The sequence below is a fragment of the Argiope bruennichi genome, chromosome 11, assembly GCF_947563725.1.
Source record: "Argiope bruennichi chromosome 11, qqArgBrue1.1, whole genome shotgun sequence".
Lineage (NCBI taxonomy): Eukaryota > Metazoa > Arthropoda > Arachnida > Araneae > Araneidae > Argiope > Argiope bruennichi.
In genome coordinates, this window is record NC_079161.1 from 25,074,107 (window position 1) to 25,086,642 (window position 12,536).

Here is a 12,536-nt window from a genome sequence, read left to right on the forward strand (position 1 = left end):
ATTCAGATTTTACTGTCAACGAAGTTTTGTTTATTCCTTAGCGAATTTCATGAATTATCAAACTGATGAATTTTATTTGAGGTACATTTTATGATGTAAATTCTTGACAAAAAAGATGCTACTATAGATGCAGTCAAAACATGCAATTTACAGATATTAGCTCCTGCAATGGATGTTTAATTGGATAAATGTTCAAGTGCTAGAAAAATACATATCTTAACACTTAATTTGAAATTGGACATCACAAAAATTGATTATAATTGTTAGGATTGTTTGAAAAAAGATTAATCTGCGGGGAAATACAAGATATTTCATTTGTGCCTCTATTTGTCTTTTCAAGCGTTCATCAATTCTCACCTATAGGTTAACATTAATGAATTTTACATGCTTTCTAGAAAACTACCCGTTTTCTTAAGCTTCAAAATATAGCTTGCAGAACATCTTAAATTCTTAAAACTAAAATAATACTCCAAGCAATTTAGAATTCCATCGGTTTTATTCTTTCAACAGAACAGCGTATTTTACAAACATTGCCAGATTCCAGAAGGTTTACAATTAATCATCGGCTATTATACAAAAAAATAAACGAAATAATATTAACAAAATATGTTTATCAAAGAAAAAATCGTTTACTTTTGCGTTTTAATAATATTTTGACAAAATAAAAATGGTAACAGTTATAAAATGTTTGAAAAGGAATCGTCTGCTAAATATCTATTAACAGATTTAGATTATGATATTTACCGAGCAGATGAACGAGACCGTGTTTTAATGTTATAAAACGGAGATTTCTAGTAGTGGTGATCCAAAATTATGATGGTTGAATGGATAAATGGCATTCCTAGTAATGTAACTAGGAACGCAAAAATAGGCGTATCGATTGTCTTGCTATTCTGTTCGAGATTAGAATTAAGAATTTCTTTTCGCTTAGCTTATAGGCGGCATCTGTTTCTGAATGACTGATTTTTATTGGTAGCATTGATACAAATTGCAAATATCAACTGATTTTAGTGGTGAAATGGCTTCATTGCCTTTTTTAAAGCTATTCAATATCTAATTCTTTTTAAAGCAAAATGGATCAGCAGATGCTTTGATTAAGAAATTAGAGAGAACACAGAAAGAATAATACAGGCACTTTCTGCACGATTTATGTGTCTAAAATCTCCCATACACTTCATTTCAATCTATTGACCCTAACTAACCTTCATATAAAGAGATCTTAAGCGACTGATATTTTCAAATTCAGAACTGATTGCTTCTCTTATTTTTATTCCGTCTCGCAGTCTATAGGAATGCACTTTTAAATCTTCGATTCCAGATGAAATAATTGTAAAAAGAACTCTTAATAAAATCTGGCACTGTCCCCTAGCGAGCTCTTATGTTTTAAAGGATATGGCAAAAAATGTAATACAAGATATCCAAGGTCTCTAGTTGCATATAAATTGCACTTACCAAAAGACGTTCATTGTCTCTGGCGAGTTTAATGCCCAATTTTACGAATTAAAAGAAGGTCCATTAATAGTAGTGATTCATTTTTAAACACTGAGTTTGAGTTTAAATATGTTCTTTTCTAGGTGACTGCTGTCTTCTGCCGGGATCCCTTCCCGCTCATCCACGAACATGCGGAGTCCATGGACGCGGATTTCGGCAGCCTAGCTCCCGACTTCTATGAAGGACCCGGGGCCCCTTACTTTAGAGAAGCGTGGTTGAAGCTCGGGAGAGCTGTGAATTCGGGGATGGAAGAGTTCGCCCATGCATTGCAGAAGTTACTCTGCTACTATGAAGCCTTTTGTCCTCCTAAATGTGACGTAAATGTTTTTTGTAATAATAAGGCTTTTTGTAAATGTTTTTTGTAAGATTTTAATATCAATAATTACTTTTTTATTGTAATGCAATAATTTTTAAATTTGTAATTTTCTTAAAATTTTACCATATGAGAACTTATATAAGATGAAAAAACAATGTAATGTAATTATATTTGTGTTGTAATTTCTTTTTTGTATTAATAATGCCGGGATCCCTTTCCGCTTATCCACGCCTATGCGGAATCCATGGACGAGGAATCCAGCAGCCTGGCTCCTGACTTCTACGAAGGGCCCGGGACCCTTTACTTTAAAGAAGCATGGCTGAAAGTCTGGAATGCTGTAAATTCCGGGATGGAAGCATTTGTACATGCTTTACAGGAATTACTCCGCTACTATGAAGCATTCTGTCCTCCTAAATAATGTAATATTTTGTGTGAATTACTTTTTTGTATTAATATTCTTTGAATCCATGGACGGGGAGTTCGGCAGCCTGACTCCCGAGCTCTACGAAGGACCAGGGAGTCTCTTACTTTAGAAGGGCCTGCCAAAATGCCGGGAATGCTGTGAATTCTGGGATGGAAGCGTTTGTAAAAGCTTTACAGGAATTGCTATGCTATTATGAAGCCTTCTGTCCTCCATAAATGATATTTTAATGTGATTTATTACTTTTTTTTGTATTGTAAATAAATTTTGAATCGTATTTTTAAATTTTTCATTAAAAGCTTGGTTTATGCAGAAACCTACTCAAGATGAAGAAAACTAAATCTTCATTTCTTGGTCATTTAACACCTTCAAAATTCCAGGATTGAATATTAGGAACAACTGGTATATTGAAGTCGAATACTTTATTTTTAAAAAAATTATTAAACACTGGTTACGAGTTAAAATATCCTTTTCTAGGTCACACTTCCCTTCGACCGGTCGCCAATCTCGGTCATCCATACCAATGCTGAATCCATGAAATCGGCCGCTTGGCTCCTGACTTCTAGGAAGGATCAAGAGCCATTTGCTTGGAGGAGGCTAGGTGGAGTTTCGGAGCGACTATAAAATCCGGAATACAACACTTGGCAAAACACAGGAAGAGCTTATTTGTTATTATGAGGCATTTTATGAGCTTTGAATATCATGCGAGTATAAATATATTTTCCAATGAAATATTGTCACTGTCAAGAATTCTTGATATCTAAATAAACTTCATTATCCTTATAATTGCATGTAAATAAAATTAATAATATGAAATATTGCATTAAAATGGGAATCACTCTATACTATTAATTATCTTGATTATAGTAATTTTTATTCTTACGCTTCATATCTGTTACATTTTTTAATTTTGTGAATTTACGATTCATTTATGAAAAAGCTACAGTGACTTCGACTGTAGCGTCCTCTACGATTGGTTCCCAAGGGAACGAGCTTGGATTGAAATACCAAACAAGACGTTTTTCAACAAAACGATCGGAAAGGACAGAAGAAAATCTGTAAATAGCTCAATGTGACATCTGTGAAATCATTCTAATTATAATTAGAAAAAATTTGATTTAGTAAAAATGTCCTTGCAAGTATTTCCGATAATTTTAGTAAAGAAGCAAAAGAAACCAGTTTTAGCGTTGATCAAATTAGAATCTGAATAAGAAATTATAGAAATCTTATTCAGAAAATAAGTTTGAATAAATATCTTTAGATTTGATTATAAATACAAATTTTAATCACATTTAAATTAAACATCTTCAACACATCGAAATTGTGCGGCGTACATTTCTGCTAAAAAACTGCGCTATAAACGATTTGTTTAAAATTCAGTTTTAACAAAATAGATTGCGATTTTTATTACCATTTCAGTTAATGTTTTTTTTTTAAATTTATAAAGACTAATTTTGAAAATGCAAATTAATGAGCAGAAACGAAGAGACGATTTTATTTTCTAATTATTTAAATTGTTTTAATGTATTTAAAAACGTACTGAACATAAAAAAAAATTATTCAAATAATCTCCCTCTTATAATTTTAAGCTTTAAATTTATGAAGTGAAAACTATTTTCTTCAAAAAATTTCTCAATTTTTAAAATCCCGAAATATTTAGAATAGGTGTTAAAAAAATCCTTTTAAAACAGGCAAGTAATCTGGTCAAAAAGTAATCTATACTTATAATAAAGCTCAATGTGTGTGTGTGTGTGTGTGTGTGTGTGTGTGTGTGTGTGTGTGTGTGTGTGTGTGTTGGCGCTCTACAGGCCAGGTCATTTGACATACAGCTACCAAATTTGGTACATGTATACCTTAGAGGTCGGGAATGTGCACCTGGGGTCCCTTTTTTTGAAATTTTAATTAGAATTTTAATTATTAATTAAAAACTAACTTTCCCACCAAAAAAATCTTCCATTTTCCCCACCGCCAACTTTTCCGCCAAAATAATCTTCCATTTTCCCCAACGCCAAATGATTTAGGCTTTAGTTCTTTTTTTCTCCCAACAGTAATGAGGCTAGGGTTAATATATTTCGGCGGATTATTTCAAACGATTCAGTTTATTTTCTTAATGTTTTATGCATTTAAAATTAAACATTGTTAATTAATCCATGTTTCAGATTCATTCTGAAGTACTTTTGAATTAAAATAACACAGAATAAAGGAAATTAAAAATGTATAATCTGCATAGCGTTACCCCAACTGGAGTAGAAAAATTCACGCATTTGCGTTACCGTAAAAGGCGAAGAAAATTCACGCATGCGCACTGTGTTCTGATTGTTGGCATGGCAACCATTCTCAACGGACGATTTAAATTACTTTTAGGTTAGTTGTATGCTTTTGTAAGTAAATTGTATTTATGTTAGTTATATATTTTTTGTATATGCTTATAGTTTTAAGTACATCGTTTTTTAAGTAGTTTTTTTTAACCTGTTTTCAATGATTTAAATTATTTTTAGGCTAATTGCATGCTTTTGTAATTAAATTGTATTTATGTTAGTTATATATTTTTTGATATATGCTTATAGTTTTAAGTACATCGTTTTTTAAGTAGTTTTTTTTAAACGATTCATTTTATTTTCTTAGTGTTTGATGCATTTAAAATGAAACATTGTTAATGAATCGATCCGTTCATGATGAATCTGAGAAAATTTTGTTGACAAATTCTTGAGATATTATATAAATTAAGAAAGATATTCTTTAGCGCCCATAAAGTTTAAACGCTCAGTGACTCTATTATCAGTAATCATATTATTAAAAAAAATGCTTTGTTTCAGTAAAAAATATTATTATATTACTTGCAGATTAATCCTTTACACTTTAATTTAAAGCATAAATTCTATGAGGGGTAACAGAAAATTAGAGAGATACATATCACGTTATGACTGAAGGCCTTTATAATATTATGAGTGAATTATATGACTATCAAAATTTGAAGTTTTAAAATATTTTGCTGAAGAATCTATTAAAGTTGGAATTGCATAAAATATTTAATTATTAAAATTTTAACGAACATTAAGATTGGCGAACCGGCTGGTCGCCAAAGGCGGCTAGTAATTATTAAAGTTGAAATTGATTTTCTCTTTTTGTAAGCGATTTAATTCATTCACATATGGGGGGGGGGATGAATCGAGATCTTCATATCTTACGGTTTAACTTTTATTTCATTCATAACAATTAGACTATTTAAACAGTGTTGAAGTTTTTCATACTAACAATCGTAAACCTTAAAATTCACGAAGTGGTTAAATTGATAATCATTCACATTTAAAATTCTCTTTGCTTATAATAACATTAATTGATAATTACCCAAATTATTCTAAATAAAATTCATTTTATCGAAATGGATCCATGACCTTTCCTCACATTTTCCCGTTTTTCAAAAAACACTGAAGTTTATTATATAGGATTTGGCTCCTAATCATCGCCTTAACCTTCAAGCGCCATCTTGTGGATGAATCGTAAACACTCGACATTCTTATTGCGAAAATTATTTACGTCTAAAAAAATAGTACCTTCATTTATTTTTTCTGCTGGTCGTAACACATTAAATAATAAGATTAAGCTTCGTAAATAATTTAAAATATCACTTATCGGTAAAGAATAATTAGCAAGATTTTTTTAAATAAAAAAAAGCTAAAATCAAGAGAACTTTAGAAATTGTATTTTCGTTTTTTATACGGAACTACATTTTTGCCAAATGATACTCGAAAGTTTTAATTATGGGAGGACTCCATTGCTTACCAAACCCTTATAGAGATGATTTAAACTCAAAATAAAAGTATTTTTCCAATATTATATTCGCAGGAAAATCTAAAATATGTGGAATAATTGACGATTTGTCGGGATCGAGGTCAATTTTCTATTACTTTCGACTAGTTCTAAACAACAAATTACTTCCTGTTATATAGCGACATGAGAAAGAAAAAAACAGAGGGAGAGTCGTTTTTCAAATATTCTCTTATAAAGATGTTGTTCCCCTCTTCCAACACAAAATAGTGGACATCGGGTAAACTCATGAATGGCAAAACAGCTCCTGTTTTCATTCCCAGTGTCATTTATACGAATGTTATATGCTAAATGCAGAAAACAGGCTCTTGTGCAAATTACACACAAAAGGATGATAAACATCTTTCTCTTCAATCGAATGGAAACAAAATTTGTATCCCTTTATAACTGAAGGGCAAATAAAAATTTCGTATTTTAAATTGAGATTTTTAGTTATTGCGTTTACATGCTCATGATGATACAAACTAACAGATATATCATTTCACAATTTGATGGAGAAAAAATCTGCATATTTGATGCTTAAACTGTCAATAAACTTTAATTTACCATAACTGTTTATTTTTTAATTATTTTTATCGTATGCATTGAAAAGAGTATGGAGAAAGACGAACTGTTTTCGATTGTTGTTCATAATTAAATACAAATCATCAGTTTTGATGCTGATAGAAATTTTATCTTCCTATTTATAGTTTTGTAGTTATCGTGTTCGAATACATTAGGACAGACATAATTGTTGCCCATTATTTTTGTTCAAAATTGCATAGAAATTTACAAATTCGATATGAAAGCTGTACGCGAAATTTTTTCCATCTAATCGAATATGACAAATCTGAAACTTTTTGAAACACAATTCCAAAAATTTGTTTCTCGAAGGCGTGGAGGAAAATTTCGAGTTCGAATTATTTCATTATCACAATAATTTGTGCATTTTTCAAATAAACAAAAATCGATTTTCCTTGAAATTTCTATATTCTTACGTATATTAAAGTTTTATTTTTTTTTTTTAAAAATCGTTGCATACATTTATTTAGCATCATAATATATTCCGATTTTAGTTACACTATAGCATCATTTAAATTTAATTGATTGTAAACTCTATTTTGAAATAAAATTTTAAATTTCTTTTTCAACACATACGTGTCTGCATTATAACACAAACAAGACAGTTGAAAGCTGTCTAATAAAGGCTTCCGCTTTATCAACAATTATGAGCAACAATGTTTTTATTTGTTTATTTATTTAATTCTTTTTTTTTTTTTTTTTTTTTTTTTTGGTAATGACAGTCAAATAACCTGAAGCATTTTATGGTTGAATTTCACAACATAGAGATTTGATGTTAAAAATGATGATAAAAATTCTGGTAAAAATAAATTTTGAATTAACGTTTCAAATGAGGCACAAAAGAAAGAAAGCTCTATAAATAAAACTAGTTTGGAAAATTGCTTTTATTGAATAAGTTTTCAATATACAATTAATTCAAAACAACTCTTTCAAAACCATTTAAAATTTTCGTTGGTAGCAACTCATTCTATACTCACGCTAGTTATAAAATAATCATAATTTTCTTCAAACAACCGGTTTCAAATAAATTTGACACATTAGCGCAAGCCAATATTATTGTAACTTCAGTCTAAAAAGTATTGAAGCTATTCCGAAACCCATATTCCCATACTAAATAGCAAATATCTTTCAGCCAGAATATATTGATATCTTAAAAACATATAAATAAATTATATATTTTTAAACAGCGCATACTTTCAAATTGAATAACATATTCTTCCTGATAAAGTAGTTCCTCACACGTATTTTCTGACGGATTACACAAGTGTTCATAGGATAAACATAACGAAAATGAATGTCGCATATAAAAATGTCAATATTTATTTTTAATGCCATATTCATTTGATATACTTTTGAACATTAAAATTCATTGCTGATCAAAGGAATATTCCTTCTTTTAACTATACTTTGGACAATTTGAGTGCGAATATACTAGCGATATTTCTGTATTACATATTCCACAATCCGTGCCGTTTAAAAAGATAGCATGTGAAAAGCAATGATATTCCCATAGTTTCCATATCCATTTTTTAATAACTCTGTGGTGAAAGCTTGTAAACCAATTAACAGCTACGCTACCCGAGCTTTTATATCCTGGTCATGTTACGGGGCTGCGAACCACTAGGTCGCAGGTGCTATCCTCGCTCATCACAATTCGCCACAACTCTCTTTACTTTGTATCTGGATTTTCATCTTCATAAAATAAAATCTTCTAATTGCAATAGGATTGCCATTTATATTGAATTCAATAATGTTTCAATCGTTTATTCCAGTCATTACACAAATCCATGCTTTACTACCATATTTCTGCCATTTTATATTATATGTACAGAGGCTCAAACAAGTGAGAGTACACCTTTCTTTTTCTTGATAAATCTGACTTTCAATATAAATAACACATTAACGAGGTTTTTGTTTTTACATATAACAAATGGTTTAATTTCAAGTAAAAATGAAGAACAATAAACAAAAAATTTCTAAATTGAAAAGTTTTAGAAGCATTTTAAATAAACATATGCAGATTTTTATCTCAAAAAATTGAGAATACACCAATGAAATTTTTGTAATATTTTGCATAGAAAGAAAATGTAAGTATTTAGATGCATGTATTTTGGCTTTTATAATGGCCTTTAAACGTCGTGGTACCGATTAGACCAATTTTTGGTGGTATTATCGGTACCACGATGACATGAAGATATTTTACCCCATTCTTCTTGCAACACTTGTTTTAAATAGGTTTTGTTTCCAATTTTCTGTTTTGGGGACCACTGTTTCGAGTGTGGCCCACAGATATTCAATGGCATTGATGTCAGGGTACAGTGGTGGTGTGTGTGACTGCTGTTTACAATGAATAAGACGCCACATTTTGACATTATTTGCATTCTGTTTAGGGTCGTTGTACTGCTGGAAAATGAAATTTCCATCTAAACCCAAATTTTTAGCACCTTCCTTTAGATTGCTGTGAAATATAGCTAATTAAACCATATGGTTCATAATGCCATCTATAAAAGCTAAATTTCCTACCCCGGATGAAGTCATGCAACCACAAATCATGATGGAGACACCACCATGTTTAACTGTAGAACGTAAATTGTTTGTATCGAAAGCAATATTAGTCTTTCTCCATATGGTGCGACGGTTTCACTTCTAAAAATGTTGAATTTTCTTTCATCACTAAATATAAGTTTGTTCCAAAAGTTATTGATCCTCAGTTGATGAGTTTTTGCAAACTTCAAATGCGTTTTCTAAATTTGCAAGCCGATGAACGGTTTCTCTCGAATAATTCGACTTTTATATCCAGCTAATCTAATTACTTCCGCAGGGTTTCTGTAGTTACACTTCTGTCTATGGTTTGAGAAATTTTTGCAACAAGTTGGATGAATCAGATGGTAGCAGAAATCTAAATGAAAGTGCAAAAAATTTGGGTTTAGATTGAAATTGCATTTTTCTGCAGGACAACGACTTCAAACATACTGCACATAACGTTAAAATGTAGTATCTTTTTCGTTGTAAACAGCAGTTTCACACATCACCACAGTAACCCGATATCAATGCCATTAAATATTTGTGGGCCACACTCAGTGGTCCCAAAACACAAAATTAGAAATAAAACCATTTAAAACCAGTATTGTAAGAAAAATGGGATAAAATACCTTCAAATACCACCAAAAAGTGGTCTAATCGGTACCACGACGTTTAAAGGCCATTATAAAAGCCAAAATACATGCACTTAAATACTTACACTTTCTATACAAGATATTACAAAAATTTCATAAACATATGCAGATTTTTATCTCAATTTTTTGAGATAAAAATCTGCATATGTTTATTTAAAATGCTTCTAAAATTTTTCAATTTAGAACTTTTTTGTTGGTTGTTCTTTGTTTTTACTTTAAATTAAACCATTTATTTTGTGTAAAAATAAAAACATGTTTGCACTTTCCGTTAATGTGTTATTTATAATGAAAGTTAGATTTATCAAGTAAAAGTAAGGTGTACTCACCATTATTTGAGCCACTGTATTCAAAATGCATGTTACATACATAATGCATTAAAGAATTATATGTGTGAAATTATCTGAAACACACTACAATTTTTGAAATTTAAATCCATTAAAATGTAAAAATACTACCTAAATTTTTGTGATAATGAAACTCAATAACAGATATATTAACTTTTGGAACGATATGAAGATCTAATAACTAAAAAACATTTCATGCATGATACCCACACTAATATGTATTTCCCTGCCACCAGAATAATAATATTTGAAAGAGCAAGAAGCAACACGATTAAAATGCCGTTTAAAAAATTACAGAAAATGAAAGGCGACGTACCCATATATCATTTCAAACATAATCCTTAATACATAACAGAAATAAAACAAAATAAATTTTTTTACAGAAACAGAAAAAAAAAAAACCCTATATTCCTTCAACTGACAGATGGCGCTCAAACCTGATATTGAGAAAAATCTTTGTCCTTTCCCATCCATTCGTTTATTTAGAATTTGTGTATTTGTTAGAAACCATGACTATTATCTTAAAAGATGCTTTATAGATAAAAATTTTCGTTTAAATGTTTGAATTTTATTATTTTTCTGGATATTCTCTGCCTATTTATTTCAATGCTTCCAGATTTCGCCCTTGAAGAAAATGTATTATCTTTTATTCATTAATTGTAACTATTCCCGTGCTGACATCTATTGAGCAATTTTCCATATAGACTACATTACTTTATTCTTTACGACATTTATATTTAAAAAAAAAAGCACTTCTCTTTAAGCACTTAAAATTATATTATTAGGGACATTTACATTACAAAAAGGACAAACATTCACACCAGTGCTTATTGTTGACACTCTTGAAGTTTATACATTTGAATACTGTAGCGCATTAAAAATAAAAAATGTTCTTTGGCAATCTACAAAGTTTATTTACTCAGTAGATCAAAATACCTTCTTGAAGTATGTTATAAATATTAAAAGCGAAGAATTGAAGGCATGCTAACTGATTGTATTTTTTTTTAATGTTTTCTTGTTATAATTATGTATCAATTAGTGGCGGAGCAATCTGCTCTTATAAAACCCTTGCCAATCTCGCGAACGAAATCGGTCAAATAGAATTGCCGCTGTTTGCGGGCAATACTCAGTTACGCATGCACTTCAACCCTCACGCTTCTACCTATTGTGAAATGGTCTATATACATACGAATAAAGACTGCTTAAATTCTTGCAGTGGTAATTTAAACAATTAAAAATGTGACTTTTTTAATGTATTTGTAAATGATCATGTATTCGTTTATTACGTAAATCCTCTCTTAGTCAATAACATTTCATTTATCAGAGATCTCTGGACAATTTTTTTTCCCAAATACTTTTTCATTTTTTTTTCTAATTTTACTTTTCTTGAGGCGACAAAAACTCCTCTGCTAAAAAGATATCAATGAGTTATAGTGGCGAAAAAAATGAGAAGCACATATATACATTGGGGGGGGGGGATGAAAGAAATATAATTGAAGCTTTAAAAAAAAGGAAATAGCTTTATTCTGGCACCAGTCATCACACAATAAAATAAAAAAAGATCATTTGAAAGGGACCAATGCACTTAGAAAAGTCTTTCCATTAAAAATTTCATAACCTTTAGAAATAAGAAAAACATTCAAAATTTTGAATGGCACTACTTATTGTTCGAAACAACGTCAAAAGTTATTCATGGAAACTAAATTTCATAAGTATAAGTTATTAGTTTCAAAATTATGAGTTAATAAAATTAGCACCTATAAATCCCTTTAAGAACGTTAAAACAAAAGTTTGAATTTTTATTCAATAAGGAAACAAACAAAGAATTTTGCAAACAAATAAAGAATTGTGCATGACAACAAGCATCTAAACTGAAAGTTGTTAAAAAAAAATTGCACGAGTTTTCTTTAACTTCACCACTAAAAATTAATTACAGAGATCTAAGTACTTATTAGTTTCTAAAGTTATAAATTTATTTTTATAGTTGTGTAACTGAGTAATGGACTATAAGTGTTTTTTTGTATCTAGATGTATACAGGTAATATCGGCTAAATACTTATTCGATTTCGGACAAGCAACTGATGATTTCATTTCATAACAGCTAAATGGTTTAGATAAAATAACACCGAAACAAAATGTCGGTTCAAAAGACCAACTTTTCGCTATTAATATTCATAGTAACATCGTTAGAGAAGAAAGGAAGAGCTTTACTGATAAAATTGTTTTATCAGAACAGCATAATTCTCGCAGTGCAGCGCCGATATTCTCGCTGCACTGCGAGAATATCGGCGCTTGTAAGACGTACAGAAAGGGCCTATGTTCAGGCAGGCTTTGAAAAAAATGATTGTTAAATTTGAAGAGACTGGAGAGTTGGGTGTGGTACAAGGAAGAGAACGGAA